An 18,456-nucleotide genomic window follows, 5' to 3' on the forward strand; every position below is an offset into this window, starting at 1 on the left:
ACGTTTGGCGTGGAATGGCCCTAATTTATCGTGACTTACTCTTAAACGGGGTCTTCTCACGGAAAGAAACTAATGCGATTTGTAATAAACACAACCATGGAAGTATAATTATGTTTAAGAAATTCATAATTTATGGTGACGTGTGTCTTTCGGTTTTCTTTTTTTTTACCGTACGAGATCGTACAATACGAATGCGTTTACGACGAAATTCCAAGGCGTACAACCTTGCGTAATAGATTTACAATAACGCAAGGCACGAAATATTAATTTACTTACTGAAGTTTTTTTGGCGTTGCTCGTAGTAGAGCACTCTAGCTTAATTTTCACCATTCCAGGTTCTTCAACGTGCATCTGAATTTCAATACAGTTGCCTTAGTTTTCTTATTTCTCCGTCGTGTAAACAGAGCCGCTGTGACCGGGAATTAAACACTTGAAGAATTAATTGTTATTTTTATTAATACTGGCTCCAAATTACCCATGCGCACGAGTTGAGTTTTATTTTCGGCTCTGCAAGACATGGTTGAGATACTCGACTTATGATCTATATCTTCGTTTTATGGCTATAACGGGGAAGAAAGTGTTCTAGCGCACCAATTTTTTTCTGAGCCCATAGAGTCACTCACTCTGTGAAGCTTTTTTTAAGCATTTCCTTCAGTTTATTCCAAGCCGTCGAATGTTGTCGATGTAGATTATGCAGACTTTCCACAGCCTACAGAAGAGCAATATAAAAGATAGCAGGGATGGGGACATTGGAATGGGCCAATGACGATAAAAAAAAGAAAGCTTTCGCATTGTTTTTACGACAATGTGCCGACAGTCAACTAGTTTGTCATGCGTTTGGCCGCGAAACAGTGCTCCCGACGTACTGAAGAAAAGAAACTCAAAACGACGTATTGAAGAAAAGAAACAGACGTCAGGCATGCTAAGTAGAAAAATATACTACTACATGATAGTATAAAAATGGAAGTTTGAACTATTTTTAACGGCAGGAATAAGGCGCAAACGAGACGAACACAAGAAGTGGCATGCCTTATTCCTGCCGTTGAACATGCACCAACTAGCCCAACAAAAAGTTCTACTTGAACTATTTTGCTTAAACTGTGTCCTTTTGCCCTTAGTCAAACAGTTTAGTGTCACCCACGTGAACCTATGTAAAAGAGAATTAAAATTAGGCTTTTTAAATGAAGTGGGCAATTACTTGAATTAGGTTTAAGTTGGCAAACGATTGCTTTTATTACCAGATTCAGATTCAGGTGCTTTACTTTTATTGAATTGCAATATAAGGAAACAAGAAAAATTGTAAAACAAGAAAGCTGCTGAACATCACTGACTCGCAATACGTAACAAAGGCCCCTGTGCCTGCTAAACAAAAATGGTATCCTTCAATCCGATACCAAGAAGTTCACAGCGCGCAGCAACTTTCCTTGTAACAACAAGAAATGGAGTGTATTCAATTCAATTCAATTCAATTCAATTTTATTTCGGACATAGTTACATAACATGAAATATGTCCACGAGGGAAGGCAAAAGGAGACTCGTATGTCTCCTGACGAGGCCTTCACCCCGGACTTACACGTCGGACAGCAGGAGCCAGTTCAGAGAAAATAAATACAATGCTCACTGCACAGCTTATATAAATAACATAACAGTAAAAACACATGGGACAAAAATTATACAAAGTTTACATTGTTCAGTTTTAACAATTTTATAAAGTTGTACAAATATGCAAAATTACATAATTTTCACGTTCATAGCAAAATAATTGTGTATTTCAAGGAGGCAGGAAAAGTAGCTTTACTTGTTTTTTAAAACGAGACATACTTGAGTTCTGATTGGCCAATTCGATTAGGGATGGGTATGCATTCAACAATGAAATAATCTGATAATCTATAGTTTTAGTACCATAATTAGTTCTTGGTCTTGATCCCGTCAATGAAATAGTGCGAAGGTCATATGCCACTTGTCTATTTAGATATTTGTTTGAGAACATGGTACGATCAACATGGTATTCACAAGTTACCTTATTATAAGATTAAACGAACGGCAGCTCGCCTACTTGGCTGGTTATCTCGACTAAGTCATAGGTGGTAACCAAGCAAGCCATGAAGTGGAACGTTCTTTTCTAAGTTAGTTTTGTAGCGATCTTGAATGATGAAAGTTTTGCGCAATCTATGAGAAGCATGCACCTGCTACAAAAATGCTGAGTGAAAAAAAGCCGGAAGATCCCACGCATTGTGGGAATCGATGTAATGCGAAGCAGTCAGCAAAGAGCTGCATACATCGTCTTGTATGTCATTGAGGAAAATGCGTGTCATGGTTTTCACGTTAACTCCTATTATTCATGTTCGTCACACAGTAACGTCGCGCAATACCAACTTCGGGGTCGATCAAGCTAGAGAAACGGCCGCCAGCGCCCCATAAGCGTGGCACGCAAGTCATGCTGTACATGACATACGTGTCATGACTTTCATGTTAACTCGTGTTATTTATGTTCCTCACACGGTCACGTCGCAAGATACCAATTTTGGTGTATATCAAGCTAGCGAAACGGCCGCCAGCACCTCATGAGCGTGGCACGTAAGTCATGCTGCACATGACATGCGTGTCATGATTTTCATGTCAACTCATGTTTTTATGTTCGTCACACAGTCACGTCGCGCAAAACCAATTCCCGGGTAGATCAAGCTAGCGAAACGGCCGCCAGCACCTCATGAGCGTGGCACGTAAGTCATGCTGTACATGACATGCGTGTCATGATTTTCATGTCAACTCGTGTTTTTATGTTCGTCACACAGTCACGTCGCGCAAAACCAATTTCGAGGTAGAGCAAGCTAGCGAAATGGCCGCCAGCACCTCATGAGCGTGGCACGTAAGTCATGCTGTACATGACATGCGTGTCATGATTTTCATGTCAACTCGTGTTTTTATGTTCGTCACACAGTCACGTCGCGCAAAACCAATTCCCGGGTAGATCAAGCTAGCGAAACGGCCGCCAGCACCTCATGAGCGTGGCACGTAAGTCATGCTGTACATGACATGCGTGTCATGATGTTCATGTTAACTCGTGTTTTTATGTTCGTCACACAGTCACGTCGCGCAAAACCAATTCCCGGGTAGATCAAGCTTGCGAAACGGCCGTCAGCGCCCCATGAGCGTGGCACGTATAGTCATGCTGTACGTGACATGCGTGTCATGATTTTCATGTTAACTCGTGTTTTTGTGTTCGCCACACAGTCACGTCGCGCAATACCAATTTCAGGGTAGAGCAAGATAGCGAAATGGCCGCCAGCACTCCATGAGCGTGGCACGTAAGTCATGCTGTACGTGACATGCGTGTCATGATTTTCATGTTAACTCGTGTTATTTATGTTCGTTACACAGTCACGTCACAAGATACCAATTTTGGTGTATATAAATCTAGCGAAACCGCCGCCAGCGCCCCATGAGCGTGGCACGTAAGTCATGCTGCACATGACATGCGTGTCATGATTGTCATGTTAACTCGTGTTTTTATGTTCGTCACACAGTCACGTCGCGCAATACCAATTTCGTGGTAGATCAAGCTAGCGAAACGGCCGCCAGCGCTCCATGAGCGTAGCACGGAAGTCATGCTGTACATGACATGCGTGTCATGATTTTCATGTTAACTCGAGTTTTTATGTTCGTCACACAGTCACGTCGCGCAATACCAATTTCGGGGTAGATCAAGCTGGCGAAACTGCCGCCAGCGCTCCATGAGCGTGGCACGTAAGTCATGCTGTACATGACATGCGTGTCATGATTTTCATGTTAACTCGAGTTTTTATGTTCGTCACACAGTCACGTCGCGCAATACCAATTTCGGGGTAGATCAAGCTAGCGAAACTGCCGCCAGCGCCCCATGAGCGTGGCACGTAAGTCATGCTGTGCATGACATGCGTGTCATGATTTTCATGTTAACTCGTGTTATTTATGTTCGTCACACAGTCACGTCGCAAGATACCAATTTTGGTGTATATCAAACTAGCGAAACGGCCGCCAGCGCACCATGAGCGTAGCATGTAAATCATGCTGTACATGACATGCGTGTCATGATTTTCATGTTATGACTTGTCATTTATGTTCGTCATACAGTCATGTTACACCATACCAATTTTGGTGCACATTCGATGAACCAAGCGACCAGGAGAGCACAAAGTCGTAGGCGGCTAGATAGATAGATAGATAGATAGATACTCGTAGATAGATAGATAGATAGATACGCTCAAAGTTGCAGAAGTTCGCTAAGAAATGCTTCGCATTTAAAAGTGCCGCGCTAAACATTGACCAACGTCGATTGTCACTCATGGAGACAGATGGCGCCACCGCGCCTTTCGCCGAAAGAAATGCCGCACTCGTCCCCGCAGTCGCCGCAAGCGAAGAACAGTTCCGATTTATAGTAGATGAAACAGGTACATTAAAGCGGTTATTCAGAATGCCGTGCTGAACATATTACTGTTGAAACCTTACATAACAGACCCTGGTAATTTCCGGGGTCTTAAGTGTCAAAAATATATGCAAGGTGCCCTAGCTAATTTTGGCCACAGTATAAAAAAATATGCCGACACACTCTAACCACGCAACCAAATGCATGTTGCCGCCTATTGCATGAAGCAAGCCCCACTATTTCTTTGTTGTGATTAATTGCTTAATTAGCCAAGAATAATTAACCAAGTTTACAACCAACGATGCTGCGCAAGAAATTCCAATAATAAAGTTGTACACCGCTTTTCAAAGCGTCGATTAACAGTTTCGATCTATGTACCTATTAAGTTTTAGTGTCTTTCTGCTCACTGCAGATGAAGAAGATGGTGATGATGATGAGGGAGTTGAAAAGCACCTTTCTCGTTTACCGAAAGAAGGACGCACATTCTTTTTAATTCTTGCCTAAATGTACACTGCGTACTTTACCAAATGGTAATAAAAGTGCGGTACCTCTGTAACAGGCGACAACTTGATATTCTGAAGACCAATCAAAATATCGTTGGCAAAAAAAGCTTACCATACAAATTAAGCGGCCACCATGATGCAGGTATATAATTCTTCCGCTAACTTTTTGTTAACAATCGCCAACTGACAACCGATTTAAGGTAAGTGCTCAGATTTCTAGTGAATTCATTCAAAGAAGGCGAGAAGCCTCATAAAACCTTGTAACGGTCAACGAAGAATTGCAAGCCCCAACTCACAGCTTAAGGTTGGGAGTTGCCACTGCCAGCCACCGCAACATGCTTGGACCGAGGACACAATCACGCGGGTGCGTGAAGAGCCAGACTCTTAATATGACATTGACCCAAGGGAACTGCCCCGCCCCGGGACTCTGCAACAAAGCCTCGTGAGATGGGAACAATAGTACCCGCGGCTCACAGTGAGGCGACAGGAGCAAGGAGTCTGGGGCGAGACATGGTGGCGGCACATCGGTCAATGTCACCAGATCCAGGAAATTGGGGATTCAAGCTCGAGCAGTCGACCGTGATCTGTTCCGTCTTTCGACGCACTCGCCTGCTATCGATTTCATTCTGAAGGAGACTGTGCAGCACTGGTGGAAGCTATAGAACTCGCGCCACTCGTGCAAACGCTCTGAAAGGAATAATAGTGTCTCCGGCATCACGCACATTTATATGGGCATTCGTTTCAAGTCTAACTTATCGAGAAAGCAACACTGCTGGCGGTGCAAAGAGCGGCATTAAAGTTGAGGGATCGCCGTGTCAATGATTGTATGTTCCCGCTCTGCAGTCCTGCATGGTTATGCCTCCAACGGCCTTTAAAATCCTGCACATCTTATATGTGACAGTGTAGGAATGGGTGACATCGCACAACCCCGTCGCGGAGTAACGGATTTTTGTTTTCCTTTTCCTTTATGAGGAGGGAGTGAAACGAGGGAAGGCATATAATTGATTCAGACAGCGCTGAAAAGACCCTCTTGCCTCAGACCGCATCTCATATTTTCGGCGCCGGCGCGTCTCCAACGTTGCTGGCGGCCGAAGGCGATGCCTGGTAATTACACATATGAAAAACGACCTATCTAGACTGAAGCCGAAGAGCTATGTCTATGTCTGACTTGAATAACTCGCAAAGCACCGAGAACGGCCGCTGCAAACAGAACATAACGCAGCACCTGTATTCCTTTATATGTCTGCACTGATGGTTTGGTATTCGCAATACCCCTCAACTGCGGTAAATTGTACATCGGCTACACTGGCCGATTAAGGGAAAATTATGCTTCTTTAAGGACCGGATAGGCGCACACAGCACCTACATATGCACACACAAGCGTCTGCGCCTGTGTGGGCGTATGTCCCGTCTTCTTCACGTAGTTTAAAAAAATTTGCTGAATCCATGAACGGACTAGCCCAACAAGATGCATTGCTTCAATAAAAATTAAGCCATTGTATTTGAGATGATCACCAAGTTGGGCTAGTTGGTTGATGTTCATTCTTCAAAGGTATGCTGCGCTATAAAAAACAAGGACGCGTTGTCCCCTCCTTTTTTCTGTGTCCTTGTTTCTCATAGCGCAGTATACCTTTGAAGAATGTATTTCAGATGCAGTGCGCACAGGGAAGCGTTGCAGCAGGTAACACTTGTTTCAAAGTACGGCTACATTGTACAGATGTAACACTTCAGTGGCATAATAAATGAAACTAGCTGATACTAAGTGTGCCGTGACCAGCTTTTATACAGAAGGTCATCCTCAATCCAAGTTCAAATGGCGAATATTGCCAATTGTAAAACATAGGGTTGAAGAGAAACCATGATGCACTTCCTGCATGACTGCTCAGCACATCTACATTATGCCCTGTTGTCGCTTTTCGGGCAGTATCAGGGAACTTAAGTGAAACGTCTTTAACGGAAGGGAGATATTGAGACCAATTGCTCGAGCGTAAGTCATTTGCTATGCCACGATATCTTGGCTGTTCATCTTGAGATGCGTGATCCTGTATAACCGCTCGTGATGAACTCGACGATGAACGCTTCCTTGTGGGCGTGTGTTGTGCAAAGCCCGTGCTTCTTCCCTTCTCTTCAACTTTTAATCTCCGCTCCCCTTCACGAGCGCAGGGTAGACAATGGGGTTTAGCCTGGTTAACCTCGTAGCCTTTCCCGTATGGCTTCACCTCCTGATGAGGAGGGATTAGCTCAAGTGCGTTTTAATTATTTACAGTGGTACCCCTGAGCGTGTATACGTGCCGGTGTGTACCATGGTGTAGCCTTCGCAAGTTGTTATAAATTCTTCAGCCCTCGGCCAATATAATTTTGAACCGCATTCCCAATTAATGCAACTTTTAAATGTTCCTACGCATCAAAGCTTCGTGTCTGGATTGCTTAAATATCAATTTAGTTATATAATGTTATAGGGAAAACACAGGTGCCTCACATGAACTTGATTAGGGAAAGCCGTTGGGTCACAACGGAAGCTTCGCTCCCTGCAACACTTGCGAGTATAAACGCGCAGACAGAGAAAGACACGTGAAAGACACGGCCGCCATAAATGAGAAACTGACGGTCATTAGCGCGCAGAAGGGCTGCGTGAGCACCACGCCTTCCAAACGTTAAAAGTGTATGTAAACGTCGTTATAGGCCATTAGCAACGCTCCCGAGGTGCCCCGTCAACTGTGAATGAACATGCCCCGGGGATTTTCCTCCCTCGACAGGTCGATTGCGCAGCAAAGTCCACTACCATTTCACGGGGCGCCTTCCCCACTCCCTGATGGTAGGAGATTGCATCGCACGGGCACAATAACTAAAGATCGGACGCGAACGTGGCAGGCGACGCGACCTACACGAAAGCTCGCCGAGGGAAAGTTTTGCAGATTCACGAACTCGTGGTCTGCCTGCCAGCGCTACTGCCAAAAGGACAGAACTAAGCAGCGAGAGCGAGAGAGAGAGTTAGAAGCGTTTTTTCTTCAACATCTGTCCTCTTTGTCCTGCGCCATTAGCATAATATTTCCCAGACACGGCCATTTACCGATACATACGATGTTGTGCACAGTCACCCCCCCCCTCTTTCCGCAGGCCTACAAGGCCTACAAGCTAGAGTTACGACCGCATGAAATAGCGCCTGCGCCGGGAAAACCAGGGGGAGAAAAGTTCATCATTTTTCCGCCCTTTAGGGGACTCTTCCCCGTTCTCGACATATTTTTGTATTCCGGATCATTTGTAGGCAAAGAACAGCGTGGCACGGGTTTGGTCTATGTGGTGGGATGATCTGGGCTTGGCCAGGGCGTTTTACGGCTATCTCCTGGCATGGCTCAACCTCCATGGAATAATGCGGCACACTGGTGGACGGGGCCCTGCCGAATATACGAACATCCCCAAGCGGGTCTCGAGAGTTTATTCCGAAAGTTATCACGGGACGCCACGCAGTTTACCGGATGGTCCCTTACTTTTTTTCTTCGGCGCTTCACCCGCCGTGTACACCCAGTGTGTGGTTTTGTATCCTCTTTGTTAACAGCCTTGTGCAAACCGCCTCGTGCCTTCGAAGTAATAATTCTGCGGCACAACTCATCGGAAGCCTCTGTATATAGCTAGGTTAACGCGTATTCGTTCATGCTTTTTAGGTCGGTATGTACCAATACCACGTTAAGGCAGCAGCGGAAACACGAAAGGAACGTCGTACAGAGCAGTAGCCTTCTTTGCTCAAAGACTCGATCAACGTAGAATGCGACCATTAATTGGTGGCAGATTCCGTTCATGCTCAGAAAATGCGACTGGACTGAAATATATCACAAACACGCAATAAACAAATCAGTCAACAGAATATCATTGCAAATTCACGTGACAATATAAGCGTGTGAATAATAATCTCGTGTTCACCACACAAGTACATTGCACTTCACAAAACGAGAGACTACGTATACGTCGCGAGGGATTCAGTGGCATGCAATGACAAACTGCAGAGGTGGAATGCTGGGCCAGCTGGTGCATAGCTGATGATGATAGTGGCATGGCATCAGGGGTTAAGGAAAATTCCAAGGGTAGCGGATAGAAAGGGTGACAGTGCCACAACACGCTACTCAACACGGGATTTGAGGTCTATGAAATACAGTTCATCATGTTCAGTCACTTATAATTTCACTGCCGCATGAAGGCTTCTCCCAACGGTCACCAATGTTCCCTATCTTATGCGAGCTGACTCAATTTTGTGTCAATGGATTTCTAACTTCGTTACTACATCTAACTCGCTGCCGTCCTCGGCTGCACTTTCCATACGTCGGTAACCATTCCATTGGTGAAGCTTACCGCCGATTGTCTGTCCTACGCATTACGTGGAGGTTTATTTGTCTCGCCTAATGTCAACATGACTAATGTTAATATCAACCTGATTTAAGTATACGTACTCTTGCACTTACTTGGGAGGTTTGTTGCCAAACATGAACTATTTCTCTTTCGCAATGCTATTGAGCGTTATCCATGTCTTCCGCATTATCACATTTAGTCCTACTCTAGGCTAATACATTTGTGTTTAGTATTTCAATATTTTTTTTAACACGAAAGTGTTTTATGCCGGGGTCCACCAAGACTTCAGTGACGTATTTCCGTCACGGAAATGACGTCGAAAAAAATGTACACAATCAGATGGCAAAGAAGGAAAGTTCCATCAACGGGCATCGAACCCACGACCACTCGGTCAGCAAGAACAGATGCCGGGCACGCTATCCACTGCGCCACGGTCACAGACTCTAGAGGCTTTACAAACGCGCCTTTTATATCTCCCACTCTTCCGGTCGGCGGGGTGGTGTTGCCCTCTGGTAGTAGTAAAGTAAAGTCATTCATCATTACTGTGGCCTCCGCGATTAGTACCTGCAACGCGTTACACGTTCGTCCCATTCGGCGCGTTTTCAATAGAAGTGCAATTTTGTCAATGCCTTAACACACCGCGAGGTGGCGACCTTAACCCAAGCGTCGTTAGTGTGCCTCGATGTGTGCGCCCCCCGCAACAAAACGCGCATCAAGGCACCCTAAAGCGTCGTAAAAGCGTCGGCCTCGCTCATAGCACCACGCTAATCAAACCAAAAATAGCTGTGCGACGCGCGCCTGCCTCACCTGGCTGTAACACCGCGTTCCCCGCATACGCGCTTGCCCCGAGAAAAATTGCGGCCGGGCTACGGGGCGGCACGACGCGCTTTGCGTTTTCCTCTAGTCCGGCCGTGGTGTTCAATCGCATTTTAACATGGCGAGGGATGGCGACCAAGTTCTGCGTCCAATATGCGACGCTCTTCTGGCTATCACACCTCGTTCTCCGATTACGCTTTCACCGTTAACTACTACAGCTACCACAAGGGTTTGTTTAATCATTCAATATGGACGTTGGTCGTCGGCATGGAGATGTATCACCAAACATCAAAGTGGATGCATCCACGTTAAACGGTGGTATAGCTGCCAGACATCATATACATTGTGCAAACACTCTTATATCAATGTACAGTAAACATTCAGCTACTTCTATGAGGGCACGTTTTACTTTCGTGTTATTCCGATTCCTATGACGGAGGGATCAACCATGTTTTTTTTTGTAATTCGTCGCCATAATTGCTGAAAAGCACTACCATCTGCAAATTGTAGGTTTCTGAGATATTATCCGTTAAAGGGGCCCTGCAACACTTTTCCAAGCAACCATCCGAATGACCTCACTATTTCAGTTTGTTGGCTCTGGAATCGACTGCCCCAAGAAATTTTATAATCCATCAAGTACAAGATGAGTTACAGAAATTTCTCGCACGCTCCAAGCACCTTCTCTCTATTCATTCATCCCAGCGAGCATGCAGAAAGCTACAAGGGGGGGGGGACAGGTCACAAGAGGGAAAGAGGCTACGTGCGTACGACAGAGCACGTGGCGACCTTGAACAGTTTCTTTTCTTGCTTTCTTTGAATGTGCGGCTCACTTTCAGTGTGATCACGAGCGCGCGGGTATAGGGCGCGATGTCCGATGCAAGTTGTAGCGCGCTCGCTACAACTTGCACCTCACGCGCGCAACTGGCTGGCAACGGGCCAGGAAACCCCCGCCCACTTATCGGCCTACCGCTGCAACGGAGCCGGCAAGTCCCGGCCGCAGCGGATTTCGTTCGCTGAAACCACGGCTGAAGGCAGCATTTTCGCGGCGCGCAAATGCGCTAGTCACGTGGTTCTTTTTGTATTTCGCGGGCTTTCTTTGCAGCTTGGAAAAAATGGTATACGTGAGACTTTCTTTATCGCAAATAATGCAATTGGGGTTTCTGAAGACGCTCTCGAACTTTGCAAGTCGCATTTCTTGCCTAAAGTCAATATTTAGAAATTTAGTTAAATAATCCTAATTAACAAATTAGTTAATTACCAAACAAAAAATTGTCTGTAGTGCGCAAGGTGACTGTCAGTAATTTGCAACTGATTTCACTCGCCTGCCTCTAATATTGTATTTTTAACCCTTGTCTGAGGATAACTGGGACACCCGGTATATGTGCATTTAAACGTAGGAGTAGGTTTAAATGCACATATATACCCTATCAAGTGGACGGGGGGATGATCGCCGCCGTAGCTCAGTGGTAGAGGATCGGACGCGTTATTCGAAGGTCGCAGGTTTGGTCCTTCCTGGCGGCAAGTTATCTATTCGTCCACTTTACTTTCTTCACATTTATATTCCAATTATTACAAATAACATCTGCTATACTTTACTTGGAATTATTGTCTGTTAGTTCTCATTAATATTAAAGGAGCTTGTAATTCATGTAAGCTGTCGGCCTGTGCATGTGTTTTGCGCTAGAGGTAGGCGTAGACTCTGTTATGTTGAAAACGAATCCTCTTCCTTAAGCCTTAAACGACAGAGTTAAGTCTAAAGCCTTACTGAATTTTCGCGTAGACTCTGCATTCCCAATGCACAAATAATCACTCACAGTATTTATATTCATGTCAGTAGCGGCAGTCGTATACGTATCTCAACAGACGCATTTTAGTGTTGCGAAGCTGCCTAAGCGCGATTAAGGGGGCTTATTTTGCTAAGTTTACAAACAAGTTACTCGCTTATTATAAATGGCATCATACGAATTATAAATAGCATCATATTCTGTCTACTCCAGAAAAAGGCCTAGCATCAGCCTAGGAGGCCGCGTTAAGCTCCTAAGATCGACCAGCTTTGTCGTTTGTTAAGCTTCACACCACTAGCGTAAACTTCTTCAATTTTTAAAAATTTCTCTCGAAAAATGTCATAGGGCCATTTTTATTCCACATTATCAATGCATTCACACCAATGCGGCCTATTCGGCCTACCGTTTTACGAGTATCTAATGGCATTGCGAGGTTAAATTTTGCAGAAATAATGTTCTAAGGACCGCGCTAGTTTATTTACGTACTGAATTTATTAAAATTATCGGCTTCAGATAGTGCGTTTCACAAAAGGCTAAACGAAGAAAGTTATTTGAATAGAAGAAACTACGAAAAAAAAAGCAGCGCACCACTGCGGAGCGACGGTGGCGGCTTTGCATACACAATGTGCCTAGTTTAATTACGTGACAGCCACCCGACCACACCAGGGGCTTTGGCTGCGATGGCGATGGCGGATGGCCGCTGTTGTAAATTGAATCTCGGCCAGGATCAATGAACCGCCTTGGGAAATCAACGTTAATCACGAGGTGGGTCAGCGTCCTTTTTGTATTGATCTAACCCTGTTTTCAATGTTAGCCTCAAACGCTCTTCTCCTCACAGTCCCCTATCTTCTCTATCAATACAGAATGTCTCTTTCACGGTGTATGTGAAAGCTTTTACACAAGACACACACGCACACAGTATGCGCAGAGCCGCAAAAACGTTCGCAGATGGAGTAAAGACGATGCCTATTTATAGGGGTTCAGAAATGATTCCGTCTAAAGTGGCAGGAAACGATAAAGACCATGAAGTAAAAGAGAGGTTCTCAGTGTTTTAAAAAATTACCCAACTCCACCCAGTGTGAAATCTACAGAAACAGCGGAGCCGCGGTGCTCCTCGGCTTTGCTAGTGATTTTCTGTCATGTTTTGGGATTTTGAGTGGATGTCTGTGCTTAGGTTTATTTGTAGAGTGGAGATGCACACCACCCCCGTCCCATCATTCCCCCCACGGCCCAATCACCACAAGGCCTTTAGTTTGAGTTCGCCAAGAACTACAAACACACACGGACACACACGCACGTGCGCACGCACGCGCACACACACACACACAGACACACACACGCGTTTCGGTTCGCTCGAGCAACGCTTCCGCGTCTTCAGTGTGCGGTTCCGCGTCTTCAGTGTCCGAGGTAGTTACGCAATCTTTCGGTTTATTTGGGAACCACGGCTTTGTCCGTGGCGGATGTAGCTACGCCATCTATGGATGTATCTTGGAACCGCGACTACCGCTTCGTCCGCGACAGAGGTAGTTACGGCTTCTGTAGGTCTATCTGCTAACCATGGCTACCGCTTCGTCCGCGGCCGAGGCTGTTGCGCCATTTCTGGTTTTATCTGGGAACCGGAGCGTGACTACCCTCGACACTCATCGGTCGCCTGGCCCTGCCCTAGAACCGCTGCGCTGTTGAAACCGGCTTGCATGAAGTGATTACCAAAAGTTAGGTGGTTTAGTCTCAGTCAGATCCAAAAGCGGAAGTTTTCGGATATGCAAGCGCCTGTTCTTTCGTCCAAGATAGCATTATTCCTCTTACAGATCTGCCAGAACTCGGAGGCTTGAGGCACAAGAATGGCTTCTTCCGAAATCCTATTTTGTCGTATTGACATGTATCCCTCTCTATATGTGTAGAGAAAAAGATACATATAGAGGCAGTTATGACTGCCTGCAAGAATTTGCAAAATATGCGGCAAAAGTATAGCAGCTGGAAATCATTACAGAGCTCCCCTTAACATTATGAGAATGGTCGCCTTGCCCAATTATACTTTTCTTCTGCAGATTTAGTTGCATAAAACCACAAATCCCATCTATGTTGCTCCTAATCTTTTATTGCCGCCCTCTTTCAGCTCGTTTCGTTTAAGCACGCGTGCTCATTTTGTATAACCCCAAGCCAAGCGCGGCTTGCGCAGCCACCCTACTCAGTTTCGTCGATTGCACTTCTCGTGCATGACTGCCACAGCCAGGGACACAATGACGACGGTCAGGAATGCTCTGCAATATGAATTCATACATGCATAAAAAGGGGAGGTTTTCGCATTTCACTTATTGCATTCCTCGAATGGGCGGTTGCTAAATAAACACTAAAAGACGCTTGCCCCTTCATTGCTACTATAAAACACATGCTTTTGTAGCGTTAGCTACACTTGCCTAGCCGGATCCGATTTCGCGTGGAGCATCATGAGCCGTGCTGCGCATCCGCGAGGATCAGTGATGTCACACAGCTGGGTCACCGAAGCTGGCACCTCACACGCTCTCCGACACCGCCGCGCGCGGCTCGCCGCTGCTGGTCTGCGCGTTCGGGAGGAGTGGCGTCGTACGCGCGGCAGACAGGCTGGCGCTGGCGCGCGCGCATCTGTTCGCCTTCGCTGTGCAGTCGCCGTCTGACGCTGCGCTGGGGCCGCTTGATAGCGCCTCTGACTGGCGTTTGCAGGTGGCATGGAGAAGGAGAGCACAAATGCTGCTCAACGGCGCAGAAGAGCTGAAAAGCTTATCTCATCGGATCTCGAAGTAGTTGCCTGGCAATTAGCTGTTCAGCGTACGAAGAATGAACAGAAGAAGGCTAATAATCCTAGACAATCTGCAAAGCTAAGAATAATCATCTGAACCTTTGCTAACGCTACGTATATCTTGGCATAGCCGAGCTAAGCCACTGCAATTTTTTTTTATAATTCGCCATATGCTTCTGCCGATTCGACGCCTTCTCACATGAATTATTGTTCAGCCTGCTTTTCCTTGACGCTTTCTTGTTATTTAGGCCAGAAGCCTCAGGGAAGTTCAAGGTTCTCCGATGGCCATCTTCTCAAGCGTAGCTTTGAACTTCCATGCTTGTAAATTGTGATCCCGTTTTCGGGACAGCTGTTTCAGTTATACAGAACTTAATTTTCAATTAATGGGCGTCCGAATCTTGAGCTTACAAACGAATGTTTGCTCTGTTTGCTGTGTCGTGGCATGAAATAAACAACGTCGTAAAACTCGCCGGCCTGGCCGTTTTCATGAGGATGAGCTTATCTTGTCAACTTTCGTTTAGTTGATACGGATAAAAAATGGCAGAGTTGTCAGACCAAGATTGCGGCACGTGAACCTGCGGTAAAATAGACTGCACTGACGTCCCCACTACAGGTACAAAAATTGGGGAATGCTTAAGCTTCGCCTTTAAGAGTTCAACGCGATAGCCATATCCTGACCCTAGTGCGCACTTCGACCACTTAGTGCATACTTCTAATTGTATGTTGTTGCTCGAGAAGTTCAGATTGTGCATTACTGCAACGCAATTGAAAAAGTACAATGTGGTTGCATAGCCGCAGCACGCCGAGCTTTGGTGTCTGCCTTCTCTGCCTCTGTCTTGTATGGCCGCCCTCGTTGTCGTGCGCCACTTGACACTGATGCCCCACCAAAATTCGTCGATGAGGAAGACACCGCAGTGTGGTTGGCGCTTGTAGACGACACAGAATCGATCACAAGCGTGTCAAGATCGAGGTGGCATGAGGGAACGTGGATGCGCGTGAGATTTTTTTCGAAGTATCAGTGCACCGTAAGAGAATGCGCTACTAAGGTGTGCGACTTATGTAACGCGTAGCATGCTTTAAACCAGGAGAAATTATGCGCGAGAAACTTTTTTGAAGTTGCGATGCAACCACTACGTGTAATTACCATTGTGTGATGACTCGTTATTTTACTCTTCTGCCACGCATAGGTTAACGCGATTCCTAGGCCGACATGACGCCTGCATAGGGTCTTTTTATAAATGAGTTTCAAGCACCAGCGTGGTTCTGTTGTAGAATAGTTGACTACCACGCAGGGTGCCCGGGTTCAAATCTCATTCGATCCTGGGTATTTTACAGCGAAAGCTGTTATGAGATCATTTCACCGGCCGTTTTTGGCGCCGTAGTTGTCCGCCGCCGCCGCCGCCGCCGGTGTCCGTAACCAGTATCGCTCGAAATAAGAAAAAAAACGAAATAAGAAAAAAATTCCAGGATGGAACGAGGTTCGAACCTGGGCCCCCTGCGTGGGAGCCCAGTATTCAACCTCTGAGCCATGCCGGTGCTTGAAACTGCTTTGCAAAAAGGTCCTATACAGGCTTCATGTCGGGAAGGAACCACATTAGCATATGCAATATAGCGTGGTAGAAGAGTAAAATAAGCACCAAGAGTCGCACAACGCGAATTCTGTAACCAGGCGTCACGCAATGCGAGTTGCGCAACGAGTAGGTTGTTGAATGCTTCCAACCCATTACAAAGGGTTCTGCCATAATTCTTCGTCGTCATAAGGCACAGCGTCAACAAAGTGCGCATAATGCCTTACATGCGTTTAGCAGGTACCACGGCTCTGCGTAGAATGACGAAAAATGGCACAGTGCCTGCTGCCCTACTTCTCAAAAATTACAATGATTTATAGCGTAGTGGGTTCCTCGCAAGTGCCCTTGTATTCGTTGCCAAGGAAGCCCATAAGCGCATGATCCATTTCCTCGGGGTCTCAGTAAAATTACAATGATTTAGAGCGTAGTGGGTTCCTCGCAAGTGCACTTGTATTGGTTGCCAAGGAAGCCCATAAGCACCTCATCCATTTCCTCGGGGTCTCAGTAAAATTACAATGATTTATAGCGTAGTGGGTACCTCGCAAGTGCACTTGTATTGGTTGCCAAGGAAGCCCATAAGCGCATGATCCATTTCCTCGGGGTCTCAGTAAAGTTCTTCGCCCCCCCCCCCCCCCGTCTCTCTTCCACGTCAACGTTTGTCATACAGCATGACGGGAGAGGGAAATAGCGACCGGCCGTCACCCAATGCAAATTACATAACTGGTGGGCCGTTTAAAGCTTCCAACCCATTACAAAGGACTGAGCCATAATTCTTCATCGTCATCAGTCGTCGCGTCAACAAAGTGCACATAATGCCTAACAGACGTGTAGCTGGTGCCTCGCTTCTTCGCAGAATGACGAATAATGGCTTAGTAGGTGCTTACCAACTTCACACAAATTGTGATTTATGGTGTAGTGGGTGCCTTGCTAGTGTACTTGTATTAGTAGCCCCAACAGAGCTTACAAAGGGGTCTAGAAATGCCGCTCTTCCAGCTTTCGCTGTGACTGTGCTGCGGTTTCAGCGCAGGCCTGGCGTTTTTTTTCTGATTTCATTTTTTCATGTCTGTAGGTTACGCCACCGACAGCGACGGCGACACCGCTCAACACAGGAACGGGCGCCTAAGAGCTGCGCTCAAGAAATCAGTTTCACCGCAAGGGCGAAACAATGAATGCGATAGCAACAAGTTGCAATGTTATACGAAGGCTGGTAGCTAACTATTTGGGATCCCATCTCGCGTAACTCTACAAAACGCTGGTGTAAAAGATTAGTCGCACCAGGGAGAGAAGCGCTTTTCGCACGCTCTTTTTGCGTTGAGCGCACAACACGTAGAAGGGTATCGAGCCGTCTGCTGATGCCTGCCCAGACAGCGCGCGCGATAGCGATCGCGACCGCGACCTTGAAATTCGCAGTTAAAGTTCACAGTTGCTGCTCGAGCGACACATACCCCAACCCCCTTCCCCCGTTCTTTTATGCTCCTTCAAGTCGGGCGGAGTGTTTGCTCTCTGCTTGAGTAGCAACGGCAGGCCTCGCACGCGGGTTGATGTTATCGCATGCGTCTTCCGTGTCACGGAGATGGGTCGGCACGTTTCATCTCTGCTTCAATCGCGTTCGCTGCTCCCGCTCATGCGCTTTTACCCGCGCGTAAAACATTGGATGCGCGTGGGGCGGGCTTGTCGATTTGGACTTTACACGGAACACGACGGCGACGGCAAAAAACCCGTCGAGAGTTTCCATATAATTTCTATCGCAATAAAAATGCGGAAAAGCGAACGGCGATCCCGCAAGACGCGCTGGCGGAGCAAAGACAAAGAATCATGGGGGGAAAGCACGCGATGGCAGGCGGTAGTCTCTACTCACTCCGCGCGGCAATTTCCCAAGCACACCACTCGCTCTCCCTTTGTATGCGGGAAAGTCTCCTTCTGCGAGGAAAAGTAAATTATTGTGTGGCAAAGCCAACTTCATGTTCGATATATAAAGCTTTCCTTTAAACCAACGATAGGTTGGTTTAAAGGCCCTCTAATTACAAAGCGCACCAGCTTAATTAACCATTATTATCAGCAACAACACTCACAAAGTTTGCAGCTGCGCACGTACGCGTGTGCCCTTACGGACGTGTTGGGGCTACTTCGCGCATTCGCAAAAGAAAAATAATTTTGTCGTAGTGGGCTCCTAGCAACTGCACTTGCAGTAGGCATTCTAGGATAGTTTGAAGCGGCCAATGTTGCGCGCACCGACATTCCATTCCTTGCGACACGGTTGATG

This window comes from Rhipicephalus sanguineus, chromosome 5, assembly GCF_013339695.2.
Source record: "Rhipicephalus sanguineus isolate Rsan-2018 chromosome 5, BIME_Rsan_1.4, whole genome shotgun sequence".
Classification (NCBI taxonomy): Eukaryota; Metazoa; Arthropoda; class Arachnida; order Ixodida; family Ixodidae; genus Rhipicephalus; species Rhipicephalus sanguineus.